The sequence below is a fragment of the Cervus elaphus genome, chromosome 25 (genome assembly GCF_910594005.1).
Source record: "Cervus elaphus chromosome 25, mCerEla1.1, whole genome shotgun sequence".
Classification (NCBI taxonomy): domain Eukaryota; kingdom Metazoa; phylum Chordata; class Mammalia; order Artiodactyla; family Cervidae; genus Cervus; species Cervus elaphus.
In genome coordinates this window covers 21,868,569-21,885,317 of record NC_057839.1, presented here as the reverse complement: position 1 = coordinate 21,885,317, position 16,749 = coordinate 21,868,569, and the positions used below count along the sequence as shown (strand labels likewise).

At 40.1% G+C, this 16,749-nt stretch overlaps 1 protein-coding gene across 1 annotated transcript in view; it reads right to left on the bottom strand.

The window, feature by feature from the left end:
• The window catches only part of PDE4D (phosphodiesterase 4D), a 1,564,000-nt gene that overhangs the window by 1,422,833 nt on the left and 124,418 nt on the right, over positions 1-16,749 (bottom strand). The window contains exon 3 of the mRNA XM_043887126.1: positions 13,806-13,876. The gene's annotated coding sequence lies outside the window, so the exon portion shown is untranslated. The remainder of the gene's footprint in view (positions 1-13,805; positions 13,877-16,749) is intronic.

Sequence of the window (16,749 nt, the reverse complement as noted above, 5' to 3'; positions counted from 1 at the left end):
TCTCAAGGTAGCAAACAGTTTTTCTTTTCCTTTTTTCCTATTTGCAGCATTCAGCAGTAGAGCAGATTAAGAGATCAGAATCATGCCACTTTAAGCGACTGACATTTACTGTCTAAGGTAGAGCTAAAGGGTTTCAATTCAAGCAAAAGTCCATGGATGCAAAAAGCAATCGAATGACTTACTGGGCTAGAAGGTGAGCGAGTGCCTTATAAAACTTATAAATATGGTTTCTAAACAAAAGTTTCAAATGATGAAAATGATGTTCCCTTATTCAGTCCAGAATTATCTGAAGGATCATGACGTCTTTTTAGTAAATAAGAAGCATCTGAATCCTATGGTTTTTTCAGGGTTCTTCTTTATCTTTTGTACATTAAAATCAAAGTGGTTTTCAAGTAAATTGGGAGGTGGGGGTTGCAAAAATACATAGGCCTATACAGTACTGTGTTGGGACAATGGTTGGTGGCTTGGGAAGTAGTTGTGTATCATCTTTTTAAAAACAATATTTAATGTCCTGTAAAGACAATAATGTCAACGAACAGATTGCCAACCAGTTGGAATGTGGACCCAGGTGGAGAGCCACTCAAATAAGCCTCCTAAGTAGGTTACAGAGTCATTCCTGGAGATTATACGGAAGGATTTCAAACAGCACCATCTGTTAGAACTATAACCCTGAAAAAATTACACTAGCTGGCTATCACTTAAAACACCATGGGTGTTTACTCCACCTGTGCCGGAACAACATGGCGACAATCCATGGTCACATCCTGGCTCTAGCTTCATAAGCCATGGCTTCAACTCAAGCCCATTCAATGAGTCCTGAGATACCAGATACTCAGAGGTGCAAAGATGTGTCTTCCCACAGACGACCCCTAGAGTCCTCTTAGGGCATGAGCCTCAGGTCCTCCTTATCAGGCCCTTTCCTTGTAGGACCCCAGCTTCCACTTGCATCCTGTCCCATCTCCGCAGGCCAGGAGTCCTTACACATGATCCCCACTCAGATAGCATCACCATGCACCCTCCCCTTACCCCTACGCACTGGCTACTGCCTGAGCCATTCCTAGCAAGGGGTACAAGCATAGGTGCTTACTGGTGCCAAGCGGGTCACATAAACAGGTGAAGAGTGGGCCAGACATAAGAGGTCAGCCCTGTGTGAACGGCTGGGAGGTAGCAGGTGTGGGCCCCATCTATAGAGGGCCACCCCACTCAGCCCCAGGAGGTTGTCAACATTCAGGATGCAGGAGGGGTATTGCCAAATGGCCTGAATCTTCAAATACACACAAATTAAACTGATTTTCAAATGTTGGTCTTTTTTTCTTAAACTGCTTGGGACAAACAAAACATCATAATGTGGGCTTTTTGTAGTTGACTTTAGTCAGGTTTGGAATTCTAAAAACACCTTGATACATTCACCCATGACTGTGACCTCAAAAGTTTCCTGCTCTGTTCCCTCTTCTTAGAATCTCTCCAGAGCTCCAGCCAGTGCAGGCATTTGTCTGAGGGCATGAATCAGACAAGCTTCCCAGGTGGTTTGCCAAAGAATTCCCATCTCACCTGCTATTGTTTCAATCAATTCACCTCTATGACAGACAGATAAAAGAGGCTCAGGTGCCATTGCCAATCTCATACGACTATGTGTATGCTCAACTGTTCTTGGCAGTCTTCTCTAGAAACTGCCTCAGCTTCTTGGATGACCCAGAAGTAAATATAAGAAACTCCATTTGTGGGAGCAGAGAAAAGGGCCTTTGCTTGAAGCCAAAGGGCCACAGTCAACAACAGCATAGTCTCTAAGATCTGTCTAGCTCAGTCTCTGTGGTGGAGATCATGAATTGCCTTACAAATATTCACTTTCTCCTTCTTCCTTAGTAACAGAACTCCAGCAGTAGCTAGGCATATCGCTGCTTGACCAAAGAGTCTAAATTTCCCAGCCTCTCTTTCAACTAAGTAAGGTCACGTGACTAAATTCTGACCAATGAAATTTAAGAGGAAGTACTATATGGGCTTCCAGGAAGGAAGGTTCCCCTGCCCTTCCTGCTGGCTGGAATGCAGAGGTGAAATCTAGAACTCCAGCAGCTATCTGGAGTTGACTTTGAGAATGGAAGCCATGTGTTTAGAAAATGGATAACAGAAACAGAAGGAAACTGGGCTCATGATGACATTCTAGAATCGCCATGCCATCCCCAGTCTATCTACTTCCAGACATTTTTTAACATGAGAGATCAAACCTTTGTGCATTTAAACCATTTTTTGAAAGGACTATGCATTATTCATAGCTGAATGTCATTCTTAAGCAGCATGGTATCCCCCTTTCCTTTGGCCATCGTTGCTGCATTCAATTCTTTGATCCTTTTTAAACTCCTATTCTCTTGTGAACTAAATTCTCCTATATGCTCAAAGTTTTTGTCACTCTTCCACCCTAATCAACACTTGCCATTTTCCTGATGATAAAAAGCCTCTTCCAAGGCAAAGACTTTTTCTTTTGCCTATCTTTTCAGCTTAGCAAGGCTCACAGTTACTTAACAAATGGCATTTCTCTCCTCTCTCTGGAGACAAACTGAAATGTACCCTCCCTCAGGTATGAAAATTATGCTGTTGACCCATCATCCCTAAATCATCTTGAGGAAGTATTTTTTGCCACCTTTCTGCCTCTCCCTTTCTCTTCTCAAAGATGGGCAGTATGAACATGCAGGGCAATAGAACGAAGGCTGAGGCCATAAAAGAGAGTAAAGCTAAATGGCTCACCTGCCAACAAAACTCACTGCCTTGACCTCTGATTAACATTATGCCTTACCCCATAGAAATAAGCAGCCTTAGACATCCGCTAGAATATTGGTATTTTCAATCTCTAGCTTGAATGACAGGACCCTGGAGGCAAAACATATCCTATGGAGATTCTGTACTTTTGCCTGCTCTTGCTTTTCTAGCTCAAACAACTCAGTTTTGTTGGGCTTCAAAGTACAGTTCAAGGGACATATTTTATAAGTCAAGTTAATGGCCCTGGGGATAATACCAGTGTGACTCATCAATGACAGGAAAAATATGAGGTATGTGTAAACATTCTGCAGCAGGTTTGAAAAGACCCAATTATAATTATGTCTGGGACTGTTTCTAGTGGTTCTTCCATAATTTTACATGAAATAATATAATGGCTAGTGAATTAACTCTGGAAAATTTTAGAGATAAGAGATGGTCCAATAGGATACTGGTCATGGTAAATTTCAAGAGAACAGAATCTCCCCAGCTATTTTAATTGACAGATAATTAAGTGACTTATAACATCACCAGGGAAGGCGAAAGAAATATATCTCAGCTGAGCCTTCAGAAATAATTCCCAAGCCACACTATAGAGCTGGGCCATCAGAAGAACAATTGCCTCTTCTGTGATTAGCTGCCTACCACCTTGGGATGTTGCCAGTTCCATAACCACAGGACCACACCACAATTAGGAAGCAACCATTAATAGGAAGGCATGAAATCACGAGGATCCAGGAGCCACCTGACCAGGGAACTGCTGGCTCAGTTGCGGCTGCTGTCTGCATCCACATCATACACTACCTACTATGTCCTTCACCAGCACAACTGATACCCACACTCTGCCTCTTCACACTCATGCAGCTAGCGACTGGGCCCTGGGACTTGTGCCAGTGCTGACAGCACAGCAAAACATCCCCATGGCCACTCACCACCTTATATCCAAGAAATTCTGAGAAATTGCTTTGTAACTTTGTACCTTCTGCCAGTTGAAAGGATACACTAATAAGGGCTTGGAACAGATGTTGAGAGACTCCACCATTTCTACCATAGAATAAATTTACTTTTAATGCATCATATTACTAAATATATATCAAATACCTGATTCATACACAATACTATATATAGCCCAGGCAGTCAACAGCATCGGATGAGAAAGTCTGGCCAAGGTCTTTGATTTTTAGCAACCTCAATTTTCATCAACATAGTATCTAAACTATCTCATGTTTTATACCACCAGCTACCACACTGTAGATAAACAGTCACTGCATGATTGCTTATGAATGAGAAGGATGATCATGGGAAGTGTTCTGCAAAGTGCTATAAAAAGATACACACTTTCCTAAGAATCTTAACATCTAATAAGAGAATACAGTACAAACACTCATGAATGAGGTGACAGATATATAAAAAATGTTCCAAACCAATCCTAAAATTTAGTTATAATTTCTTTTGATGTAAATAGTCTACAAGGAAAATGGGGTAAAGTAGGTTTGCCTGAATCAGCACCCCCACTTGACTGTTTAAGAAACACTATTTAAGTAGCATTGACCACTTTTCTTCCAAAATAGTGAAACCAGAAGTACTGCAAAAGGAACAGAAGTTCATGCTGGGATCAAAGTGTATCACAGAAAACACCAAGGCACTCGATTAAATACTGTGAATTGGTTTTCAGACCATTGCTAAGATGTCTTTGAAAAGACATTCATTTCTTTTTGTTGGACATTTCATTCTGTTGGAAATAAATATTCCTGGTACTAAATCCATCCTCTCACAATCACTGGGGAAAACAACAGTTTGACCATTGATAAGGCTGCCCATTGGGCAGAATCCACTTTCCTGTGTAACCACTTTTGCAATAAATCATGCAGAAAAGGCAGTGTCAGTGATAAGGACTGTACACTTGATTGCTATTCCCACAGTCAACTCTTATTAACACAGAATCCAATTAGGGAGATGCCATAAGATATAATAAGCATAATTCATACATTTCCTGGAAGCAATTGCTATGTTATTATTTATTTCTGGTTTTATTTTTGCCACAACTGAAGAACACACAAGCAACGAATTACAATGCTATAACTGTACTTTGAAAATATTGTAAAAAAAAAATAAAAATAAGCCCAAGGGACTACAGTCAGGAGACAAAATCTAAAGAAGGCTCCTGGGCTTCCCTGCACATGTCAAATGTATCTCATTGCACATTAGACTCTATGAATTTGTGGGCAAATCCTTATGCTACCAGCAAGGATGTCTGGCTGCACAGCTAGACTAGCTAGACGGTGACAATCAATCTCCCCAGAGTCTCCTGGCAGAGGGCCATGTGCCCCTAGAAGCCAAAAGAGCTTTAGTGCCGTGCCCAGACTCCTCGGAATTCATGTTGGCTCCTCAGCAGCTGGAACCAGTGCAGAGACCGTGAATTATCCCAGACCAAGAGACACCTTCTACTGCACTATGGCCCCTTCCATTTATCCCTACCTCCAGCCTGATTCTCAACTCAGAGGAATTCAAAAACAAAGTCTCTTCCTATCTCCACATTTCCCCAACTCGTCAGTACTGAGAGGCGTCAGGAGGGGTTCTGGGAATGTCCCCAAGAAGTGGAGAAACCCCAGGAGGCCATAATTAACTCGTCAGAAGACCTGAGAACCACCTGTCTCAAAGATCTAGAGTTGCCCTATTATCAATCCCCAAGAACTTGACCACTGCATTCCCATTAATATTAACAGTGTTCTCACCAACAAGACAGAGGAATTACTGGGTTCTCTCTGGCTCTGCTTCTAGAACAGGCCAAGTAATTGCATGAATGTTTTGTTATCAAGACGAACATTTAGCCTTAACCTAGCAAAGATTATCGGTGCTTTTCTTCACTTGTTATTTTCCTTACACCTTATATATTTAAATGGACTGCCTTTAGCTGCAGTTTTTATTTTTATATATTTTATAAATTTTGAGAAACCCAAATAGTGATATTATATTTGTGCATTCTTGAACAATATCTTTTCTAAACATTTTAGTTTACTCTGGATATTCCAATATCTATCTATGACTAGGAAAATCCTTTTGAAGCCATTTGCAATGGCCTCTATTTTCTTCTAACTTCTACCTTCATTTTGAGAAATTTCTAGTTTTCTATCTTCCCCCACCCTCTGCCTGTTTTAATCTCTGCCACCTGGGAAGCTAATCTTTAATCTCCCATCACTTACTATAGGAATACTGTTGAAGAGAAGAATGAATATTGATAACTGACAGTTATAAATGATGTTGATATTATTGATAGCTCGTGCTAAATTTATTTCATTTTGCATTTACTAGACTTGCTTGATTAGAAGTATACATTACCAGTGACTCCGTGGCTTGAAAAGATGAGAAACAAGGAAACTGGTATGTTGGTGTCTGATTCCAGCCACGCTAGTGGTACCGCTGTGAGCTCTATTACATACTATTCAATTAGCTTGAAGCTACAGAACTGACCACTCTTGTCCATCAACACAGCTACAAGCACCCATGTCAGAAATCCACTGGTCATGTTGTTATAGGTCAGGAGGAAAAGTGAGTTTGATAAAGAAATTACAGTGATTAGAGGTAGAAATAAAGGAAAGAAAAGAGTTTCAGTCCCAGTGGAAAACAGGCAGAAAGGGAAAGAACAGGGCACCAGAGGCAGGTGTGCTTAGTCAATACAGAAAAAACAGTTGAAATCAGAGACAGGGGAACTGTCCCATAGGTTAGAATTTAAGAATTCTAGTGAATTCAAGAATTCTCTTCCCACAGGGCCTGCTCCACAGACTACAGTTTATATTGGTAAGGCTCTTCCCACATACCTCTGCTATTAAATATTTTTTTAAACTTCATTATATTGATGAATGCAGAATCAAGCTGTGCAGCGAATTCATTTTTAAACTTCCTGACTTGCTTTTCTGAGTTGTCTTTGTTTTAAAAAAAAATCCCTATTGCTCTCTAAACACCTATAATGAATAATCCATGCCACAACTTCTTTTCATATTCACTAATCTTTATATATTCAGCTTTCTATTAGCTGCAATTTCAATTCATTAAAAAATGATATCATCCTGGGACTAAAGCTTGATTCTTATTTTTTATGCCAAAGCAATTGCATTTCAAAGAGCAAAATTTTATGTGCTTTCCACTTGGAATTTTTACCAGATTCCTGTCTGACTATTGCCACCTCTCAGTAGAGTTGAGATGAGAAGACAGCATTTAAAAAACTTAAACACTGGAAATTGAGAGCATTGAATACTCAGTTATGTGAAGTAGGATGCATGGTGAATATAGAAATAGTTTTTAGATCTCCTGGGTAAAAACATCAGTAGTGACAGTAATGGTATATGTAATAATAACACTATATTTTTCAACTTGTGTTCCTGATCCACTCTTGTGTACTGAACTGAGGTACCAATCATACACATTTCACATCTCCATTTCCCACTTACATTGAGTCTCCCTGACCGTACCATGATCAATAATAGCAGTATGCCAAGTGATAATTATGTTTTAGCTTATTTAATCTTCACAATAACTCTATAAATCCATATGTTTATTACTTTCTCCTAGTCAAAAAACTAGGGCACTGAGGCTTTAGTAATTTCTTGGCTAGTAGGAAGAACAAGGGATCTGAACCCAGGCAGTCTGCCAATGGAGCCTACATACTTTACCACTCTGCTATATTACGATGTTCCTTTGTCTGCTTCCCAGTGACTGATGTGGACGTAAGTGGGAGGATTCAGGAATGATTAGTTCTATACCCGTGGAGAAGATGGATTATACACACAGGTAGAAGGGGCTTCCAGACTGCTGAATCCCAGAGATTAGTAGACATAATTAAGCAAAACATATATCCCTGGCTGGCTTTTTTCCTCACCCTTTTGCCTTTTGCTTGTCTAATTGTCCTTTTGATCACTGCATTTGGCTTTTGGTTCTGTTAGCCTGGGTAACTGGCAGAGGCAATGATAAATGATCGTGTTTTGGCTAACCATGTCAGATACATTATGGTATACTATATTGAGCCAAGAAAACATCTTATGCTGATAGGGTTCCTTGGTGGTACCAAGCATTGCTGCTGGCACAGTGCATCCAACAGACATTTTACATGATAGCCATCCATCTCCTCCAACCCACATCACCATGGTGATTACAGACCTGCCATTCCAGGGCCTGAGCCTTCCAGACCATCCTCAAATTTACCCAAGCAAAATGCCAAAGCCCCTTGGTAGCTAAACGTAGAGTTAGTTTTGCACATTATTTAGTATACTGTTTCATTCAAGTTCAGTATGATAATATTACATGAAAGAACTGTCTATATTTTTGTCCTGAATGTAAGTAAACAACAAATGTATAAAGCCAAATCATGAAACAAAATGTATATAATGGTATCAGATATGATGTTTAGGTCATCTCCCCACTGCAGAAGAGTAAACAGAAATAGGCTTTTATTCTCTTTTTATTGGGAATCTTGGGTCTGTCTTCATTCATTCAATCAATCAAAAGATACCAACTGGGTACACGCTACATGAGGATTACAAGATGATGAAGACAAGACAGCCACCTCTGTCTTCAGGTGGCTTCTATGCTAAGTGCTAAAATAAGAATATATGTGATCTTCAATTAAGGAAGTCCAAATTATAAAAGGTGTGTAAGGAAAAATACTTTTCTATACTAAGATTTTGGAGAACACAGCCTCAACAGAATAATATACTAAAAACGTGTTGGAAAAAAATGAGTTCCTAAAGGTGGGTCTTATAAGAAAGTAGTAGCTGACTTTCCCCCAACAAAGATTTGGCTAAAACAACTAAAAGGCTGGAAGTTCCTATTTCTATTTCATTCTTCGAAGTGGTTTAGTCAAGAAGTTGAGTCCAACTTGTGACCCCATGGCTGCAGCCTGCCAGGCTCCTCTGTCCACGGGATTCTCCAGGTAAGAATACTGGAGTGGGTAGCCATTTCCTTCTCCAGGGGATCTTCCCAACCCAGGGATCAAAATCGAGTCTCCTTCATTGCATGTGGATTCTTTACTGCTGAGCCATCAGGGAAGCCCGATTTCATTCTTAGGGCAATAAAAAAGAAAACTACCTTTTCCCTAGAGACCTTTTGGTGTGGACAACTCTTTTAGTACATGGCAAATGGCTTCTAAACACATCTAATAAAGTCTCTGCTGGCCTTTGTAAAAAGCCAGCCTACATTTCCCAAAGCCTTTCCTGTCTTCTTTATCTATATGCCAACATTACAGAATCATTTGGTAAGCAATCACCCTTATCTATCCGTCTGAACACACATGCATGCACATACATACACATGCACACATGACTTCTCCCATGTTTCTAGTCACACTATTTTCTTACCAAACAAGGTATGCTTCTTCCGCCTATTCAACCTCTGCACATCTGTAAACATCTTTCGTTAACTGGAAGGGCAGTGGGTGGGTGGAATGTCCCTGTAGGGGCAGAACTGGATGTGGCTTATCACTAGAGGAAGGTCTCCTCCAGAGTTTTCTGGAGGGAGAACAGAACCCAAGGAACTGATGTGACTGATCCATGGAAACAGGCAAAGCAGACTTGGTTTTTGAAGCCATATACCAACAATGTACCCTTATTCCTTTTTGTCTCAGACAAAGCAGGAAAACAATCGTCAAAAGCCCCAAATTCAGATTTATTGTGGATGGAAACCTCAGCTAGTCAGCCTTATTTGACATCGTTAATCTGAGGAAACCACAGAGAGAATATTCACACTCAGCTGAAATGTAGCTGCTTTTGGGAACAGCTAAGGGAGGGTCCACAACCTTTCAAGAAGTAATCCACAACCTTCACAGAGAAGATCTGCCTCTCAACGTGCAATGGCTCAAAACCAAGATGTCACCACGTACGCAGCTGCTATGTACTAAGGGGAAAGTATGTGGGGAACTGTGATCAGAAGCACGGAATCCCATGACTGGAGGAGGACACAGTTAAGGAACCAACCTCAGTGACCAAAGGCCAGAGAGTTTCAAAAGGTACCTTTAAACTTGTGTTAATCACTTAGTCGTGTCCAACTCTTTGCAACCCTGTGGACTGTAGCCCACCAGGCTCCTCTGTCCATGGAATTCTCTAGGCAGGAACACTGGAGCATGTAGCCATTCCCTTCTCCAGGGGCTCTCTTCCTGACCCAGTGACTGAACCTGGGTCTCCTGCATTTCAGGCCGATTGGTTACTATCTGAGCCATCAGGAAAGTCTACATGTAAGTTTGATGGGACATAAATCCTTACATTCTAAGTGCCTCCCTCCGTATCTAACATTGTGTGCGGCTCTACAGCAGTCACCTCGTAGGAACAGTGCTGAGTCATCAACTCTTCTCCCAGGAGCTACTGCACATGCATTGGCATTTGTGCTCTTATTATCATCAGGAATGAACCCTATTTCAGCATTCCAAACCAATGGGCCACAATTGGAGAATGAATGGAGAATTTCTGGAGGCAGTCCTGACCCCACGACTAATAGTCAAGTGAGCACTATTTAACTGAATTACCAGTTGAATAAAAATAACTTTAGGAAATGAACTATAAAACTCAGGTCAAGTTGTAACATCATTATTAACATCACTACTGGAAGTACTAGAGACCTTGAAAACATGATCTTGAATGCTCACCAGAATTCTGCAAAGTAGGTAAGCCTCACAAGAACCTTCCCTACCTGCACTGAACTGTATTCATTTCTAGGGTTAGCTGAGTGAGTGATGATTGAGTGAGTGATAATTCAGCAAAGCCATTCAACGTAGTATGTAGCATAGTGATCAAGCACATAGTAGGTGCTCCATAAATGTTGGCTGAATTCAAGAATTAATGCATTGATCACAAATTGATAATCAGTTACCTGATGTATCTGTGAAAATTAACCAGTCACATAAAATACATTAAGGCGGGAAATCATGATTGGACTACAAGGAGATCAAACCAGCCAATCCTAAAGGAAATCAACCCTGAATAATCATTGGAAGGACTGATGCTGAAGCTGAAACTCCAATACTTAGGCCACCTGATGGGAAGAGCTGACTCATTAGGAAAGACCCTGATGCTGGGAAAGATTGAAGGCTGGAGGAGACGGGGATGACAGAGGACAAGATGGTTGGATGGCATCACCGACTCAATAGACATGAGTTTGAGCGAGCTCCAGGAGATGGTGTAGGACATGGAAGCCTGGCACGCTGCAGTCCACGGTCATAAAGAGTCAGACCCGACTGAGCAACTGAACAACAACATGATTAAATGAATCAATGGTAATTCTGATCAAGAGGCTAATGACAACCACTCTCGAACACCCAAATGTGCTTTAAGCTATAGACAATCAAATAGTCTCCTTTTTGTTGCTTCTGCATTTTCTCTGTTTAAGTCTAGATCCTGGCGCCTGGAGCCAGGATTCCTAAACACTTCTGGTTTGGCACTGCCCCACTCAAATCAATTTTTGCTCAAATAAACTCTTAAAAAAAATTTAAGTAGTGATTCTGAATAAGAAAATGTGACATTCTTTGATAACCAGCCTACCCTTTCTATTCAAATAAATCAGCCTGTGCCAAAACCAAGGAGACAAATAATAAATGAATGTCCTTTATTTTGTTCATGACTATACTTTGTGTCCCTCTTGTGGTTAGGTGGAGCCAGGCACAATGACTTCTATTCAGTGAGTTTTTGAGTTGAGGTGCCTCATGCTGGTTCTGCACAAAAGCACTTAACCCCTCTGAGCTTGCTTTCCTCTCAAGCATGGCAGTGGGCAACATCTGAGATGCTGGCTACTCCATCAACCTGTATCCCTGAGTGAGGATGATCGGCAGAGCGCCTGGTCAACCCACAATGGACACACAGTGTGAATAAGAAATGAATCTTTGTTCTTTCACCCCTGGCACTATTATGGTAGCACATCTTATTCCAGACCAATTGATAAAGGGAATACAATTCCAGGATGCTAAAGTTGCCACAAAATAACAATGAGCCATGATCACATCAAAGCTCAAACTCATAGTTTCTGAATTTTGCTCACCTCTATCCCAGACCATCTTCTAATCTTCCCTTATTATTACCCTTACTCTAATCGGTTTATTAATTTCACAAGAGTTTTTAAAATTCTGCTCTCTGCAACAGGCTGTGATCAGTGCTGGGAATAAAAGGGAGAGAAGGCAATTTATGTCCCACAGAAAAGCAATACATGTTCTAAATGAGATTACATTTAGAGCTCAGCTCGACGGATGTGAAATAGACCAAAACACTGTCCTGAGCCTCTCCTTCCTTGTGTTTGATCTGCTCCCATGGACTGGTGTCAGAAATCTCTTAACCACAGAAACCCTTTTTGCTTTCTTTTGTTTCAGGTCTTGACAAGATGACCGGTGGGTCAGATGAGTCATTGTTTGGCAATCTAAGAGCTGTCAGTTGTACTTTCATATTTTTCTGTCAAGAGGCAGCATTTAACAGAACTGTATATTTTCTGCCACATAGTAACAACAAGGATGGTGACTGACGAGAGTTAAATCTCTATGGACTATTCACATTAGTTAAAATTTCATCAGCATCTTGGAACATCTCCTGTCCAACATGTCTTAGGGGAAAGATAAGAAATGTTATTTTACTTCTGTTTGATTTTAAAAGATTAAGTCTGTTGACCTTGGTCTCTGATCACCATTCATAAACAAATACATGGATCATCATAGACTCTCAGGGTGGTAGGAGGATGATTCCTTTTAAAAATTTGACACTAGCTATGGGCTTTATCTCTGGTCGCTTATCATCTTAAGTGTATGCTTCCCCCTTCTACTATCAGAAACGCATTTATCAGCCCTGCAGACAGGCTCAAAGCAAACTTGAAGCCCACTATGTTTATTTTCTGTTCTGAAAAAAAAAAATCTCATCAGCCTCCCTATTCTTGTCAGAATTATGAAGATAAAGCTTTGATGTGTATGATTTGAAAAAATGAAATCCACTGTAAGGTAATATTAGGGCTTGACTTTCAAGTATTATACATTTACTTCTTTATTATTTTAAGGCAGTGCTAGTGATTAACTGCTCAAATCATGTAGCTAATTTCACCATTCCCATATTTTCCCATTTCATCACTGTCCTCTGTCCTTGTTCTTCTCCAATCCTGACAAATAATAAAATTATATTCCAGTCAAGAGTGAAATAGTCACAGGTATAGCCGCTGAATGGGAGCAAACTAGTTCATCTAACAAATACCTTTGAGTAATGAATTCACACTAGATGTTGTTATAGACTCTGAAAATAGAGCAATAAAGTACAGTAGAGGAGGCCATATTCTCATGAGGCTCACACGTCAATGGAGAGACAATAATCAATAATATTAGTTCAAATAAATGCTGTGAAGAAAATGAAATAGAGTTATAGGATAGAGTGATGGTAGAGCTGGGCTTACCAAAGAAAACTTCTCCAGGGAGGTCAAGTTTGAGTCAAAGTTCAAGTGAAAAGAAGCCAAAGAGTTGAGGAAAGAGACATCTAGAAAGAAGGACCAGGAGGTTCAACAAGGAGCTTGGAGTGAGAAAGAGCTCAGCCCATTCACAGAAGAGAAAGAAGACCTTACTAGATGGAGACAAGGGAGAAAGGGAAGGCAGAGGCCAGCTCAAGATGAGTCACAGAGTTCAAAGTAAAACCCTTGGATTTTGTTTCAAATCCAGTGAAAAGTTATTGGAAGATTTTAATAGAAGAGTGAGATGAAATGTAGATATGCAAATATCAGTCCAATCATCTGACAAAACAGGATGCTAGATCTGCCTATTCTACAAAGAAAGCACGGGGATATCCCCCAAGTCCAGGGGGAAAACTCCTGAGTTCCCACTTACCATTAGTGTTCCAAGGCTCACACTTGCCAGCAACCAACAAACTCAGGAGGAATATGTGCCTGCCTTTTCAGAAAAGCCACCTACTGGGATGTCTTATTAAGCTACTTCCTAAATTCTTACTTTACCAATGTGATGTGTTACTCAAGCCAGGATCAATCAGAAGACAATTGTCAGCTGCTGTGTGGAGGATGGTCAGGAGGGGAAAACCAGAGGCTAGGGACACAGGGTATCTTACCAACTCTGGTCTGGCATTACATGGGCTCGTGTGAAAGTTCCTTAGAAGGCGCCAGAAAAATAATCAGCTTGCTGTAAAATATTAAATTTAATTTGTATTAAAATACATAATAAAATATAAAGCATTAAATATATTATTAAATATTACTGAATTTTATAACATGTTTCATTCTGATCTTAATAGTCTTTCATAAAACCTTAAAAGATTTTCTGCCATGGGATCAAGTGAAATGTCACTTTTCTTCTTAAGCAAAAAGATAAAATTTATGAACCATGCACATGCCAGTTCTGTGAGATGCCATCTTGATTAAAATTTGCCTAAATTTGCTTTCAACTTGGCAGAGCTCCATGGGTGCTTAGACATTAAAACAACTGGCATTTCTGTCAAGAAGTTTTGTATTTCTTTTTAGAAATGCAGATTAAATTGAGTTACTTTAAAATCCCCACTCTTGAAACCAATATATACAGATAAGGTCTATTCCCAACAAACAAGAAAGTTTTATTCCCATCCCTCTCTTTTTACTGCCAATCCTAAACTCCTTTGTAAGCCCACGGAGGACCTCACTGAAAAGTCTTGAGAGACTTGCTTTAATCAGGAAGCAATAGGCTAATAATTTTTTTTTTAATAGCCACCAATAATGCATACTTCCCATGTGGCACAGTGGTAAAGAATCTACCTGCCAATGCAGGAGATGCAAGACACATGGGTTTTATCCCTGGGTCAGGAAGATCCCCTAGAGTAGGAAATGGCAACCCACTCCAGTATCCTTGCCTGGGAAATCCCATGGACAGAAGAGTTTGGCAGGCTACATACAGTCCATGGGGTCACACAGAGTTGGACATGACCAAGCACGATCATGAAAAATGCCTATCCTCCAAAATGTAGAGGGATGATTAGATGATATCTCTACTTCAAAATTCACTAAAAATAGAGAAGTTTCCCATTCAACTACAAGATGATACTGGACACCCTTCTAAGGACACACATACATCCCTTAGAGGCAGAGGTCACAAACTGACAACCAAATACCTAATGTGATCAACCTATTTTCCCCATGTTAACGTGTAGCAACAAACCTCACAATGTTAGCATAGTATTTGTAAACATTTGAATTGGCAGTCAATATTTAAAACTCAGGAGATTTTACAACTTTATTTTCAGCTCATTTGAAAAAAAGTCTAAAGATCTGAAACTTCTACAGGTACACATGCTTGCTTTTCTGCAAGACAACAATCCCCAGATGGCGAGTAATGGACACTCTCCATGGGTGGAGAAATACTCAATTTGCTAAGACTCTACCATGTCCTATTATGTTGTAATCCCTCCCTGAACCATTCACTTACAACACCTGTCTGACCAGTGCAAACCCTCTTTGGTAATGAAGAGACAGATTGAATGGATATATGGATGGATGGATGGATGGATGGATGGATGGATGGATGGATGGATGGATGGATGGATGGGTGGGTGGGTGGACAGAATGCAATTAAGCCCCAAATTATGCAGCTTGCTGAACAGTAAATTTTTATAGCAAGCACTGTTTTGTATCAAATACACTAAGGTTCCAAGACTTCCCCAAAATTAGAATTTTGAATTCCTCAGGCTAACCAAACTGAATAATAGACTTAAATAGTTGAGACTAAGACTCTGACTACTTCCAGAACTCTAGACCCAAGCATTTCTGCCTGCTCTTCAAAACAGGAGACCATGGGGGTGATCATGGCCATTTGCTAGCCCACATGGCACCTTTGTGAAAAAAGTTCCCCTTCCTGTGGGTTGACGCATCAGTGGCTTGGCAAGCAGAGTATGACTTCCTTTTCACTGCACTCAACTCCCACATCAGCCCAATTGTATGGTGATTAATCTGCACAGATATATGAAGCACCACAGCCCTGGAAGTGAACTTTACACAAACCACAAATGAAATCAACATGCAAATGAAATTCAACCAGAGAGATGCATCTGACAAGTCAAGAGATTAAAGGGACATGAAGATCTGTGTATGTTTTCATTGGTAACCTGGATTTTTAATCTCTCATGGGAAACAGATCTTAAAACTTTTCAAAAAAAGAAATAGGTGAACACTACCCCAGGCTAAGAGAGGTGAAGATCAAACCATTCTACCTAATCTCTGAGATCATTCTGTCCTGATGAACAGGTTTCCCACATGGGTAGATACACACAGTCTATTCAGAAAACCAATTTTTATTTATTGGGGGTAAAAATAATTTATAAGAAGAATTTTTTCACTTTACTGTTTTTTGAAGTATAGTCAAATTTACAATGTTGCAGGTATGAAGCAAGTGATTCAGTTATTATACACACACATATATATGTATATTCAGATTCTTTCCCACTATAGGTTATTATAAGATAGAGTTCCCTGTGCTATACAGTAGGTTCTTGCTGTTTATCTATTTTATATATAGTAGTGTGTTTATGTTAATCCCAAATTCCTAATTTACCTCCCCCTCCTTCCCCTTCGGTACCATAAATTTGTTTTCTATGTCTTATGAGTCTATTTCTGTCTTGTAAATATGTTTATTTGTATCATTTCTTCAGATTCCACAAATAAATAACACCAGATGATATCCGTCTGCCTTTTTCTCACTTACTTCACTTAGTATGATAATCGCTAGGTCCATCCATGTTGTTGCAAATGTCATTTCACTCCTTTTTATGGCTAAGTAATATTCCATTGTGTGTGTCTATGTATAGATACAGACACACATATACACCACTTCATCTTTACCAGTTCATCTGTTGATGAACATTTAAGGTTGCTTCCCTGTCTTGGCTATTGTACCTAGTGCTAAACATTTGAGAGTGTGTACCTTTTCAAATTAGAGTCTTTGCCTTCTCCAGATATATGCCCAGGAGTGGAATTGGAGGGTCATGGGGTAGCTCTAGTTTTAGTTTTTTAAGGAACCTCCATAGTGTTGTT